We start from the raw sequence: 14,313 nt of genomic DNA, 5'->3' as shown, positions 1-14,313 counted from the left end.
CCCCAATAGATAGACAAAAGTCACTTAGTCACACAGCCCCAGTTCCATCAAGACTTAAGAGAAACTGAAATAAATGTCACTTCTTGAAGATAGGTAAAATGATATTCTGGCAGACATGGTATTGAAACTGCTATGACCATTTTTGGAAAGTACAGTCTGCTGCAAATTTCAATCATTTACAAAGTCCATCTGAAACTAGAAAAGAATGGATCACTTTCTGTTCTTTTAGTTTAAGTTTACCTTACACACATACACACACACACACACACACACACACACACACACACACACACAAACTAACTTGTAGTCAGACTTTTCTTTGGGCCAGCAGCTCACAAAAAAAGCACAGAGACTTATTATTAACTGTGGAAGCTCAGCCACAGCTTAGGTTTGTTTCTAACAAGCTCCCATGACTTAAATTAACCCTTATTTTTAAATCTACATTCTTACACACGCTTGTTATCTCATCTCCATTTTTCCCATCATTCTACCTCTTCATCTGGCTGGAGACTCTGCCTTTCTTTTTCCCAGAATTCTCTCTGTCCAGAAGTCTCTGCTATACCTCCTGCCTAGCTATTGGCCATTTAGCTTTTCATTTAACCAATCACAGTGACATATCTTTATACAGTGTAATCAAATATCTTGCAACATTTGGGCAACATTTGTAATGAGTCTTTTTTCTGTACTGCCAGCTCCCAATCAACATGAAGACATATTAATTATGAAAGGTTGTACTTCAGCTTAGGTTTGGCTCAACTAGCTCTTATAACTTAAATTAACCCATTTATATTAATCTATATTCTTCTCATGACATTACCTCTCTTCCATCTTGCACCTCCTGTTTCCTCCTATGTCTGACTGGCAACTCTGCCTTTCTTCTTCCCTGAGTCCTCTCTGTCCCCAGAAGACCCATCTAGCCTTTACCTGTCAAGCTATTGACAATTCAGCTCTTTATTAAACCAATCAGAAGGCAACTTGGCAAAGACACATCTTCACAGTGTAATTAAATATTCCAAAACACACAGTTGCTTCAAGTATAGGCCAATTACATGTTTAAGCATCAGTTTAAAATCCTAGAGCAAATGCTAGTAATCCAGTTGTAGTCCCACTGTGAAAATTAAATTAGTACATCAGAGAGCCAACTGCATCCCCAGGTTTATTGCAGAACTATACAAGTATCCAAATGGAGAATCAATCTTCCAAGCGTTCAGGTGAAGACAATGTAGCATGTATGTATAATGGGATATGTAGTGGGTAGCCATTCCAGCTTTGATCTGGAAGTTCCAACCCCGATTAAGGCTTTGGTAACTTTCATGCCTACAAGGTGGGGAGAAGGGAGGACCCTGAAGATCTGAGATCTGGATGCACCAGCTCTCTTGGTTCCTGGACCCTGGATACTGGAGGTAGACCAAGCAGAGTTCTCCAGAGAATACGCTGGACTGCGCTACACCTTTCCCAGACCCTGTAAACTATCCCTTCATTTGTAAGTTACCCCACAAAGTAAACCTCCCTTTTAACTATGTGGAGTGACCTTAATAATTTCACCAATAGGGATATTGTTCCTCCTTTAAGATGTGTAGCCAGAAGTTTCTCTGGTCCTGCCCAGTCATGTCAGAACAAATCACTCCCACCTGCATCCCACAGCCTCTTGGTCCCAAGTAAACACACAGAAGCGTATATTATTTACAAACTGTATGATCTATGGGTCAGGCTTCTTGATAGCTAGCTCTTATAACTTAACCCATTTCTATTAATCTATATGTTGCCACGTGGCTGTGGTGTTACTAGTCTGCTGGCACCTTGTTGCTCTGTGACACCAGGTTTGTACCTCCTCTCATTCTCCTTTCTTCTCCTGTCTCATTCAAATGTCCTACCTAACCTTATTCTGCCTTGCCATTGCCCAAACAGCTCTACTTATCAACCAATCAGAGCAACACACATTCATAGTGTACAGAAAGATGTCCCACAGCAAAGATGAAGGGAATTCTGTCATTTAGGACAATATAGCCAAGGTCAGGGGGCATTATGTTGTGCAAAAGGATCCAAGCACAGAAGACAAATGCCAGATGATGTGATCTGATATGGAGTCCACAAAAGATAAGCTCAGGTAATCAGATAAAGTAATGGTAGTGACAAGGGACTGGAGATAGAAAGAATGGGACAATGCTGGTCAGAGAATGGAATTCTGGGGAAATATGAAGCACAATAAATGTACTTCATAATTCATTAACTATAGTTAGTAACACAAAGGAGTCCTTGAAATTTGTGTTTTCTCAACTCACAAAAAAAACCAGTAAGCATGACAGGTGCTGAATATGTTAGTGAGCTCAATTTAGTCAGTCCACAAGGTACATCTGGTTCAAACATTATGCTCTGCGTGTGTTTTGGTTGGTTGTATGTCATCTTAAAACAAACTAGAGTGTGTTTGTTAGTTAGTTTATGTCATCATAACACAAACTATAGTTGGCTGAAAAAATAGTCAATTGACAAAATGCCTCCAGAAAAATCAGACTGTAGGCAAGCCTGTGAGGCACTTTCTTATATAATGATTGATGTGGAGGGCCCAACCTATTGTAGCTGTAGTCTTGGGCAGGTGACCATTGGGTGTATAAAAGAGTGGGCTGAACAAGCCATGGGGAGCAAGCTAGTAAGCAGCACCTTCCTCCATGGCTACTGCATTAACCTCCAGGTTCCTACCCTGACATCTTTCAGTGATGGACTATTTACCTTGAAGGGTAAGACAAAATGAACAAGATAAAACAAAGAAGTTGTCCCCAAGTTGTTTTGAGTCATGGTGGGTTTTTTTCTCACAGCAATAGAAACACTAAGACAAGGTGATAACAGGCAGTTTTTGTATCTGTCCATTGAAATATTTTTTAAAATAAAATGTACTGACTCAAATGTAAGAGATAATTAATTAAAAAATAAAGAAGTCAAAAGAGATTTAACATCAAATTTTTAAATGTAAATCACTATATTTTAAGGTTAAATGAGAAAATATATGTGGTCAGATTATTAAAGTCAAAAAAGTGGTTGAAATAACACAAAACTCTTTCAAACAAGATAAAATAGCACTCTACATAAAAGAGGGATAAAGAAGATGGTTTTCTTGACCTGTTAAAAGATAATGTACAAAGGAAAGATAGCAAGCATTATTACATCAGTGGTGGGACATTGAAGGCACTAATTTACATGTTATGATTAAAAATGGATACCATGCATTACTGCTTGATTACATGTTCTATTACAGGTTGTGACCACTGTCAAAAGAATTATGAATATGGAAAGAAATTAAATTGTCACAATTAAAAGATATGATTATTTTTAAAATAATGTGATTATTCACATAGAAAAGCCAACATATACAAGTAACTAGAATTGAGTTTTTACCATGGCTAAATGATGAAATTCAAAGATTAATGTGTTAATAATAGCTATAAACTTAGAAAAAATTAGATAATATTTGATAGCAAACATTACTACAGTGATATGTGTATTTTTAATGAGGTTATATAAGAAACACAGAGGAAAGACAGAAATGGTTGTGATAGTTTTTTTGAAAGATATAAATGTAAAAGGAAATATGCATGTTATGACTGAAACAAATTAATATAAAATGTCATCTTAAATAGATTTAGTTTACTTTCAATATCATGATGTCAGTGTCATCATAAAATATTTTCTTAAAGTTTTCCAGTCAAGTTGACAATCAAAATTAACCATCACAACCCTCTCCAGCCTTACTAGGCATCACTAAAAGTAGAGAATTTACTTACCCTACCCCCTTGCCTTTCTTTATAGACCTCTTTCATTTACTGTGAGAATTATAATGAGTTTTTGGATATGGAGCCAGTAATGAGGCCACTGTTACTGAGGCTCTGTGCTTTCTATGCTCATGAACATCAGGTGTGAAAGAATTGTGACCAATTTAAGAGTTACAAGAATGTTCATCCTCATCTACTGTTAGAGTTTGAATACAGAACATCTCTCAGGGGCTTGTTTGTTCGAAAACTTAATCCTTAGCTGGTAATACTGCTTTCAAAGATGGTAGAGCATATGGGACATGGGACCTAATGGACAGAAGATCATCAGAGTAGCCTTGAAGGCTCTACTTCTCTCTAAGTCTGGTTTATCTTTCTCTGCGTCCTGTCAGCTAGTAAATAAATAAGCAGCTGCATCATCCTTGCACCCCACCCTCAAAAACTAGGCTCATCCCACCAAGTCTTTGCTGTCATGAAGAATGGAAACTCTCTGAATCCATGAGCCAGAATAAACTTTACCTCCTTAAGTTGTTTCTGACAGGTACATGGTCACATTACTGTGAAATTAATGCATCTACAAATACCCTAAGGAAAAACAATAAACTGATAATGGTAAGTTATTAAGAATTAAAAAACTAGGGCTGGAGAGATGGCTCCATGGTAAAGAGCACTGGCTCTTCTTCCAAAAGACCTGAGTTTGAGTCCCTGGACCCACATGGTACCTCACAACTATTTGTAATTCCAGTTCTAGGGCATTCAATACCCTCTTCTGGCCTCCACAGGTACCAGGCACACAGATGGTATGTAGACATACATTCAGGAAAACACTCATACACCTAATGTAAAATTTTTTAAGGAAATGAAACTTAGGTATATTAGTTCTATAGGAATGAGTGAGACAGTTGTTTAGCTTGAACTGTTTAGGGGCACCCCGGCAGTGAGACTGAGACCTGTCCTTGGTGCATGAGCTGGCTTTTTAGAACCTAGTACCTATGCTGAGACACTTTGCTCAGCATGGTGCAGGGAGGAGGGGCTTGGACCTGCCTCAACTGAATGTATGGGGCTCTGCTGACTCCCCAAGGGAGACCTTGCCTTGGAGGAGGTGGGAATGGGTAGTGGGTTGGGGGAGAAGGCTAGGGGGGGGGGTGGGAGGAGGGAGGACAGAGGAATCCATGGTTGATATGTAAAATGAATAGAAAATCTCTTAATAAAAAGAAAATGAAATTTAGGTATATTAGTTATATAGGAATGCTACTACAGCCACAAAAAAAATGGATTGTATAACACAAAACCTGGTCACCCTGAAACCAAAAATAAACTTCTAGACAAGGGCAATTGAGTGAAATAAATTAAAATATAAAAGAAGTTCATAATAACTAAATCCTTAGCCTCTGAAAAGAACATTGTAATAGAAGAGAAACTTTTTAAATTTGAGGATATTATAAATAAGTAAAATTTGAGAAATTCCTCCTGTGATCAAAATGACACAATGAGATTTCTCTTTATATTTAGATATTTGTAGATAGAAAAGCATAAACAAACAATGAATCATGATAATTTAACTGAACAGAAAAAGAGGTAAGAGAAAGATAGGATTCTTTTAGCCAAAAACACAGGGGAAACCTTGATTGTCTTAAATACTGAAAAAGTAAATTAACCAGATAATTGAATAACTGAGCAATCTTCAAAAACCAAACAGTTGGGCTTTGATTATAACTTATTTGGTATTTTCATTTGATTTTTGTTTTATTTGATTGTTACTCCTACATTATCTGAGTCTGAAATAATTCTTGGCCTCATAGATAAAACACATAAGCAAATGAACAAATAAGCCATTACTCTATTCTGGCCTACTACCCCACTCTTAAGCAGTTAATGGTTTCAAACCCAGGGGTTAGACACTCACAGAAGTACCAATGCTGCTAGATTTGTGCTCTTGAGTGTCCAGAGCACATTGAGCAAACCAGTGGAAGTTCTGTCACTGTGGTTAGAGCCTTGCATTCCTGTCTTTTATCAAAACAAATGGTTTTGATCACAAATGAGGCGCAGTATCCTGGAGAACATGAGATCCAGACACAATAAAGAGCTTTTTCAAACATGAAGATGATGTAGTCTATAGGGAATTTGCCCTTATAATCTGTTTTCTGCTGCTATAATTGAATGCCAATGACTAGTTGCTTTTTTGTAAAGCAAAAAAAATTAAATATTTTTAATGTCAACAAGTATTGGAGCTAGGGAAATGGCTCAACAGGTAAGTGAGTTTGCTGTGCCACACAAGATTGGGTACACCAGAACAAATACCAGCAGCCCCCTAAAAGATGCAGGAGGGGGAGGGTGTGAAGGTAGAATGTCCACAGGGGCTTTCTGGCCAACATTCTAGCTCCCTGCCTCAAAGGAATAGAATGGAGATCAATAAAAAGGAGGACACTAGTATCCTCATCTGACCTCCACACACATACAAGTGTGTTCACATCCCCACAAACCCATGTACATATGCCACACGCAAGTATTTACACCTATACACAAAAACACAAAGAAAAAAAAAAGTGTAATTATCTTCAAATTACAAAGGTGAACAAAAAACAAATCTCTTGCTGCAGTTTCTATGACCAAGGTAGAATTATGATCTAAACTAATAGGTTTAACTAGAGTCTACTTGAGGCTGTAGAAGTGACTCTCAATCCTGAAGGAACTTGCCCATCTAACAGTGTTCTTAAAGTACAGTCACAGAAGGCAATGTAAGGAACCATGTGGTGTCACAGAAACTCTCTAATGAGTTCCTCTGTGAAGGAAATGATAAAAGTGGGCACTGTGAAGAGTAGAATAGGAGGAAGAAAGGAAGGGGAGAGAGAGACAGAGAGGGGAGAGAGACTAATGTTCAGGAAAGATGCTACATTTCCGAACACAAGAGTAGCAGTCTAGTGCATGAATGTTTGCAGGTGTAAAATGTATGCATACTAGTCCCTCTCCTACTAAAAATCTTTAGGAGCATGGAGAACTTTTTCTGAAAAAGACAAGAAAAGATTTAGTTATTGTGGTTTTCTATTTGTTCTTGTTTACGTTTCAGGAGTTTAGAAATCCCAGGTTAAGAAGCTGTATCTGTTAAGTATCCCTGCTAGTGGGGACCCTACAGAGTACAAAGGCATCCAGGACATGATTTGGTAAAGAGTGAAAAGAGCAAGTTTGCTACCTCACATCTCCTTCTTCTTTATAAAGCCATTCATGCCATCGTGGGATCTTGCTTTCATAACCTCATGTAGCCCTAATTCCTTCCCAATGGGTTAGTTCTAACTATCATTCATGTATGACACTGAGGAGTAAGTTCACTCTTCCTGGACACACAACTACATCATAGTACTTACTTATTCTAACCCTGAGTAACAGTTACTTCATAAGCCTGTGCTTTGTTCCAGTGTCTATGTCCTCTGTCCTTCTCTTCATTAAAGAAAATCACCAGAGTACTTACTAAATTGATTAGTACATAATTTGTTTTACTTTTCTACTAGTCCCAAGGTTGGCAGCACAGTTCTGGGTCCCTCTCTTCCCATACAAATCATTTAGCTGTCCTTTATAATGAACTAAACAGAGTATTTACATCTGTGTAGTGTGTGGGTGTAGATATTTTTGTAAAAAAAAAAAAAAAAAAACAGCAATGTAAAACAAAAGGGTCACAGATCCTTTTCTCAAAGAAAAATACAAATCAGTTCCTGCTTTTTATCCAGGCAGAAAGCCAAACCTAAAATAAGAGAATGCATATGTATGTATTTGAGAGAAAGTTGTCTACGTAAGTAAGGATTTTCTCCCAAATAATCAAGTTAATGTTTTGATGGCTTTTGGTGGATGATGGAAATGTAATGGTCAGACTGAAAACTTTAAAAGTATTTTAAAATACCTTGAGGTTAATTTTCAAGAAAGAAGAACAGCAAGATAAAAGAGCCCCAGCATTCATCAGAACTGATTAATGCAAAGAGGGCAGCTATGGTATTTAAAGGTTCGCTAGTTTCCCTACAGTGTAATGCAGCTGAAATTTGTTCCCATATATTTTTATCCGTGTCCCAAAGATCAAAGATCTCTGACTAAATTGAAGGCAAGCTGTAAAACTGGCCACCCTGATGCCTTCTGATCCTCCATGCTCTGAAATGGCAAAGACAAGTAAGTGGAACGCATCTGGACACTTAGGTAGACTGATCCCAGTGACTATGATGATTGTTCCCTAAAGTGGTTCACAACCAAGAGGGAACACTTACACTTCCAGAGACAGTGTTCGATGGTGGCATTAGAATTGGGGAATTACTAGAAGCATGTGGTAGCAGAAGCTGGGAATACTGTAATGCATGCTGCACAGGAAAGAATTCTTTTACAAAAGACAAGTGTAAAGGTTGAGAAACATTCTAGAGAAATCCCAAATCAGGCCAATATGAGAGAGAAGGGTCCTCTGAACAGATTGATTTTGACCCTCTAGGTCCTGTAACATGATATGTAATTGGGGGCCACATTGATCCTTCCATGCAGTCATCTCACTGTGTGGGTTTTCTTTCCTGTTTTAAGCTTGCAGCCACTACATGTAAGCAAACATTTGGAGCCTCTGGTTCCTGTCTTCTAAAATGCCCTGTTCTCAGCTGTTGACCTGTTCTAACCTGAGAAGAAAGGCAACAGGTCAGCTAGAGATGTTCTTGAAGTTGTTCTTTGACTTTCCTCAACCTACCTGAAATATTTAAAGTTAGGTGAAATTATATTTGAAATGTGTTGCTTTCTCTAGGTCACTGACAAAGCATGCTTGCATAACACAAGAAAATAAATTTCAAATATAATCTAAACACTTAAGTTTCCTTTCACATTAGACTGTTGTATTTATGCATTCCCAAGTTGATAAATTAAGAAAAATTACCATATATCAAAATGCAGAATTTGATAAAAGTCTCTTTATTTTACCTTAAAGTATCTTAGCATACACTTTAAAACTTTTGTTTTATTTTGTGGGTGAGGAAGATGTATGTGTATGTGTATGGGAGCACATGTGCCTCCATGTGTGTGAAAGTCAGAGGACAATGTATGTGCAATGTATGGTTCTCTAGTCCCATCATGTCTGCTACAGGAATAAAACTCAGGTCATCAGGCTTGGTAGCAAGCCCCTTTATTCACTGAGTTATGTCACCAGACCTGAAAAAGTATCAATTTAAAATGGTCAACTTTCACTTAAGGGTAAAAACCAAGTCTGTGTAAATGTATCTTTTAGTACCATTTTCTTGATATTAAAATGCTCATTTCTCTGTGGTGGTGGGAAGAGGCAATATCTATTTATATTTTGGTTATTTGATTGTAGCAATTTTCTCTAGCAGAAAAATAAGGTAGAAGTCCCTTGTCTTTTCAAGTCTTCATATCCAAATTCTGGAATCAATGTTATGTTCTGGTCTAGATAATAACAACCATTTCTATAGTAGATAGCTGTCTTAATCAGGTATTAGTAGCAATAAGGAGCCCACTTCTTTCTGGGGAAGATCATGCCACTGGCAGCCAATCCTAACTCTCCCCATCCTTGGAAAGATCTTTATGTTTAGATAGCACATAATACTGGGAATCTCTTGTAATTTTTATCCCTTGCCGTCTAGTCTCTTCAGACCATAGCAAACAATCAAACAACCTCAGTGATGGCTTTCCCAGGCCTCCCAAGCTTGTCCTAAGTAAGTGGACCCCGGAGCCACCAGTCATACAACTCTGAATGCCTCCCACTGCTCTGGCCATTGTCCTCACACTGTGTCCAGGGTCTACAAAACTGAGCACTACTTCCTGACTTCCGCAGAGTTGAAAGTCTATCGTTTTCCTCTTGTGGAGCCTATGCTTATATTGTTCAGCATTAGGACAAATCAGGCTTGTTGGCAGGCTTTCATAGTATTGATACAAGAAATTACAGTCAAATCAAACCTAGAAATTTAAACAAATTCTTATTTTAAACCATATACCCCCTACTGTGTATGCATCCAGCTATTAAGAGTTCCATTTGACTCAAGATTAAGGATTTTAAAATTCTTCCCTCTAAAATTTTATCATATTATTTTCAGCACATTGTTCTGCCCTGCTGAGATTTTTTAAAAAATATTTTGTTATAAAATATTTCAAACATATGGAAAAGTAGAGACTAATGCAATGAAAGCCCATGTTCCAGATTTAATAAATATTAACCTTATGTTATATTTTCTTTAATTTTAACTTTTTAAGAAAAGCAAACATTGACTGCAAATCTCTAGCTCTTTCCTTTTTTTTCTAGTGCATCCTCTCCATTCTATTGCAAATGCATCACTCCACAAATGTAGCTATCAATAGATGACATGTACCATAAAACACTAAAACATCAGCATATCTGAGTCATTCTGTAACTTATGACTTTTTAAAAAGTGACTTGTCTTTTTTCTCTGCTACTTAACCTTGTTGAAACATGAAGCAGTAATTTCATCTCTACACTATCAGTCTTCTCCAGTTCTAACACCCCAGACAGTGAGCATCCTTACATACAGCATCTTAAGTTCATATGTAATGCTGACTCAAAGGCAGATAGCAAGAAATAAAACTTCTGGGTTATGATTACAGATCATTGGAAAACATACCAGCAATTGTTTTCAAAGCAATGGTAATTACTTATGTTTCCATCAAATGTGTATAGGAGTTTGCGTGCTCTGCATCCTTAGGGACACATGATAGCACAGATTGAATTATAAAGTCCCTCCAAACACTATGCTGATGTCTTATTCCACAGTACTTGACAATGTGATCATGCTTGGAAACAGTCAAGTCAGAGCAGGTAGAATTAAGATAGTTGCATTGGAAAAGGACTGGCTTTTAGTCCAGTTAATTGTGTGATTAGTAAAAGGGAAACTTGAACACAGATTTGCAGAGTCAAAACCATGTGAAGAAGAAAACAGATCTCACAGTCATGCAGCAGAATTCAGGGAGTGCTGTTGTTGGCAGCCAATCCCCTGCAGCAGGGATAGAGGCATGAGAAGATCCCCCACAACCTTCAAGATGAAGAACCCTCAAAGTGCTTTGATCTTAGAGTTCTGGGTCATAGAACTGTAAAACCAATTTCTGTTGTCCAAGGTACCCAATTTCTTCTACTTTGTTATGAACATCCTAAAATACCTAAATGCCTGATAAAACTTTTTAAATGACTGTCAATCAGAAGGTCATTAAAGAGTGATTTTTTTCCATTTTTATTTCTTTTCAGGGATGATTCTGAGCATATATGTTATTAATTTCCCTTTAATAGTTACCTTTTATATTCTTTGTCTACTGATTTATCTCCAATTCTATGATGATGTCTTTTATATAAATAATTTTTAAAATTAATTAACATTACCACTTTTCACTGAAAGCAATGGACTTTCAATGTCATGATTAAAAATGTTTCCTATCTTGTCATCAGTTTCTTCTATAAGTATTTCTCAGAATTTACAGTTTTGATTTTGAAAATTTGTTCCTGAGCTCACCTTGATTTCAAAATTCATATGGAATGATAAAATAATTTAATGTTTTACACTTTTGTATAATCAGTTGTCCAGGGACATTCATAATTCTCAATTCTGTCCATTAATTTAAACTGCCTCTGTACAATACCTCATCTGCTTCTTAGCTTTATAGCTATTCATCTATTTGTCTGTGATAAAATGCCTTAGTAATTTCAGCTACATATAATCCTTCCCATAAGTTTCATGGATCTACTTTAAACTGAGTACCATTTTCTTCTCAATTTCTAATTTTACTTTCTTATCATTAGAGAACATGATTATTAGACTGAGTTTATAGTAGAAGGCTGAAGCTGATCTGTGAGGCTAAGAATAAAATGGTAGAGAGTCTATTTCAAAGTGATTAGTTAATTATCTGTGAAATATTCACTAGGTAACTGGAGACATCTGTCGTTGTCACTACATAGAGACAAATGAGTGCAGGCTAAAGAGGAGGAAGCAGGACTCTACTGGGAATCTTTTAACAGTTCTGCCGCATCTACTTTCTTATCCTATATAAGATATAAGAACTTAGAAAAGCTTCCCTTATTACTTTGGTGTGGCTTAATAAAATCACGATAGAGCCTAACAGCTGCTCTCCAGAGCTGGGATAGCAAAGCTACTAACAAATAGTACGGAACATTGACCATGAGAGACAGAAACTGGGCATGGAAGGTGTCATCCACCATGATCCACACCCAACTAGAGAAGGAAAGGAGTTTTTTTGGCTGACAGGTTCAGGTTCATCGTTGAGGAAAGCCATAACAGGAACTCAAGCAGAAACCTGGGAGCAGGAACTGAAGCAGAGATCACATTTGCTCTCCATGGCCTGCTCAGCTTTCATTCTCATAAGACCCAGGACTACCGGACCAAAGGTTCAACCCTCTTGCCTTTATCGTTTATCAAGAAAATGGCACATACACATGTCTACAACCCAGTCTGATGGGGGAAATTTCTCAGTTGAAGCTAGCAGAGTATTAGGCACAGGTATAGTTCAAATTACAGAGCTAAAGCCAAATGTTTTCAGCTGAGAATCTCTGAAGAACCATTGGAACTATGTTCTGGAACAGCCACCTTTCAAGTGAAAGGAATCAATACCATCCCTTCCTAAACTCTTCCAAAACTTGAAGAGGAAGGGCACTATCAAACTCTTTCTAGGATGCCCTTAAGCTGACCCCACATAGCCCAAAAGCCATCTCAGGAAAAGTACCAATTAGTATCTCTTATAAATACAGACATTAAAGTCTTCAACAAGCAGAACAATTTCAGCAGCATGTAAAATGTGTTACACACCATTGACTAATCATTTTAGGAATACAAGATTGATTCAACATATGAAAAGCCATCAGAGTAATATACCATGTTAATAAGTTAAGGGACATAAATACCTTAATAGACTAGAGAAATTTTTTGAAAAAGAAAAAAAAAAGTGTCCTTTATTGCACAAACACTCAATAAATTAGGAGTAGATAGAGAATTTCTCAGTCAGATAAAGGATATCTATGGAAACCTCATAGATAACTTCATAACAAAATACTGATTGAGTGAAAGCTTTTATCCCAAGATGAGGAACAAAACAATGTGTTGGATTTTACCACTTCTGTTTAACATTGTGCTGAGATTGTAACTAGAGTGATAATACACAATGGAAAGTAAAAGGCTTTCACATCAGACAGACAGATATACTCTCAATTAAAGCCAGAACATGCCAGCAATAATATTGCTTAATGTAGTATTAGAACTCCTGGCCAATACAAAATAATAATGATTAAGTAAGATGTAAACCATGGTAGAAATGATAAGAAGGTTCCTTATGGGTAATATTGTCAAATATTAAGAACAAACATATCTAAATAAATTAATAATAATAATTAATGACAAATTTTAACAAGATTGTATCAACTGAAGTTTTCATATTGTCTCTCTCCCCCCAAAATGGGCATAACTATGCTAAAGGATCTGAAAGGTTGACTCATTGATTAGGACTTCAATGATTGTGAAGAGTTAGAATGCTGAAGATTGATAACATATTGGGCTATGTTTAACCCCTTCAATAACATTTATTATCCACTACTTTGTTTGGCCTCAGATTATCATGTGAAAACTTTTGAGATCTATTAACAGACCACTAGATTACCCTAGTCTGAAAGCTGAGAATGTTCTCAGATAACATCTGAGACCTACAGCAGAGTCTCCCACTTGGTTGTATCTCATATTCTGACCAAAGTGCCTTGAGTAAATACATTTTTGTCCTATAACTATAAAATCTTCATGATACTGTTATCACATTAGAACATAGTATTTGGGGTAACCTGATCCGTCTGCATTCCTGAGTTATAGTTATTCATGGTTGACTCCAGAATAAGCATCTCTTATTCCTTTTCAGGTGAGATCTGTGATTCTGCATCATTACTTATCATAGGGGAAAATTTTAATTTACAAAAATAAAGGTACTTCCTTCACCAGAAAAAAAAAAAAATAGAAAAATATAACAAAGATACATCTTTCCAGGCCTGATCCCCCTCATTTAACATAGTACTTTTCACTTTCATCCATTTCCAAAATTTTTATAATTTCAAGTTGTTGTTCAGGGTAGCTCAAGAGTCACAAATCTATATAGGCTAGTATTTTTGCCTTTGGTTGCCTCCTAGAGGTTGAAGGTAAATCCCTATTTAAGGAGACACCATGCACTTTGAACAAAAACCTACAAAGACCTGTAGGACTTCGTCTCTGAGGACTAGCTTTTAGAGTGCCAAAATATACTAGGTAAGTTTTCAAAGGAAGGAAGCAATCAACAGTTCTACCCAGCTGTGACACTGATAAACATCAACAGCTAGCATGCCATGAAAATCCCAAGAGTGCAATAGCGGCACTCTCATCTCAGCAGTAAACAATAGGCATATAGTTGGACTTAAGACCTCAACAGAAAGGCAATCATACCTAGCGCTGGAAATGCAGTCAACTGCCTGGGAATAGTGAGGTCATGAATCTCAGAGGAGAACCAACTATTGCTACTGTACTAAACCAGCACAATTCCTAGCTACATTATAATATGT

Source organism: Onychomys torridus, chromosome 16, assembly GCF_903995425.1.
Source record: "Onychomys torridus chromosome 16, mOncTor1.1, whole genome shotgun sequence".
Taxonomy (NCBI): domain Eukaryota; kingdom Metazoa; phylum Chordata; class Mammalia; order Rodentia; family Cricetidae; genus Onychomys; species Onychomys torridus.
The sequence above is the reverse complement of the archived record's forward strand: the minus strand, read 5'-3'. Positions refer to the sequence as shown.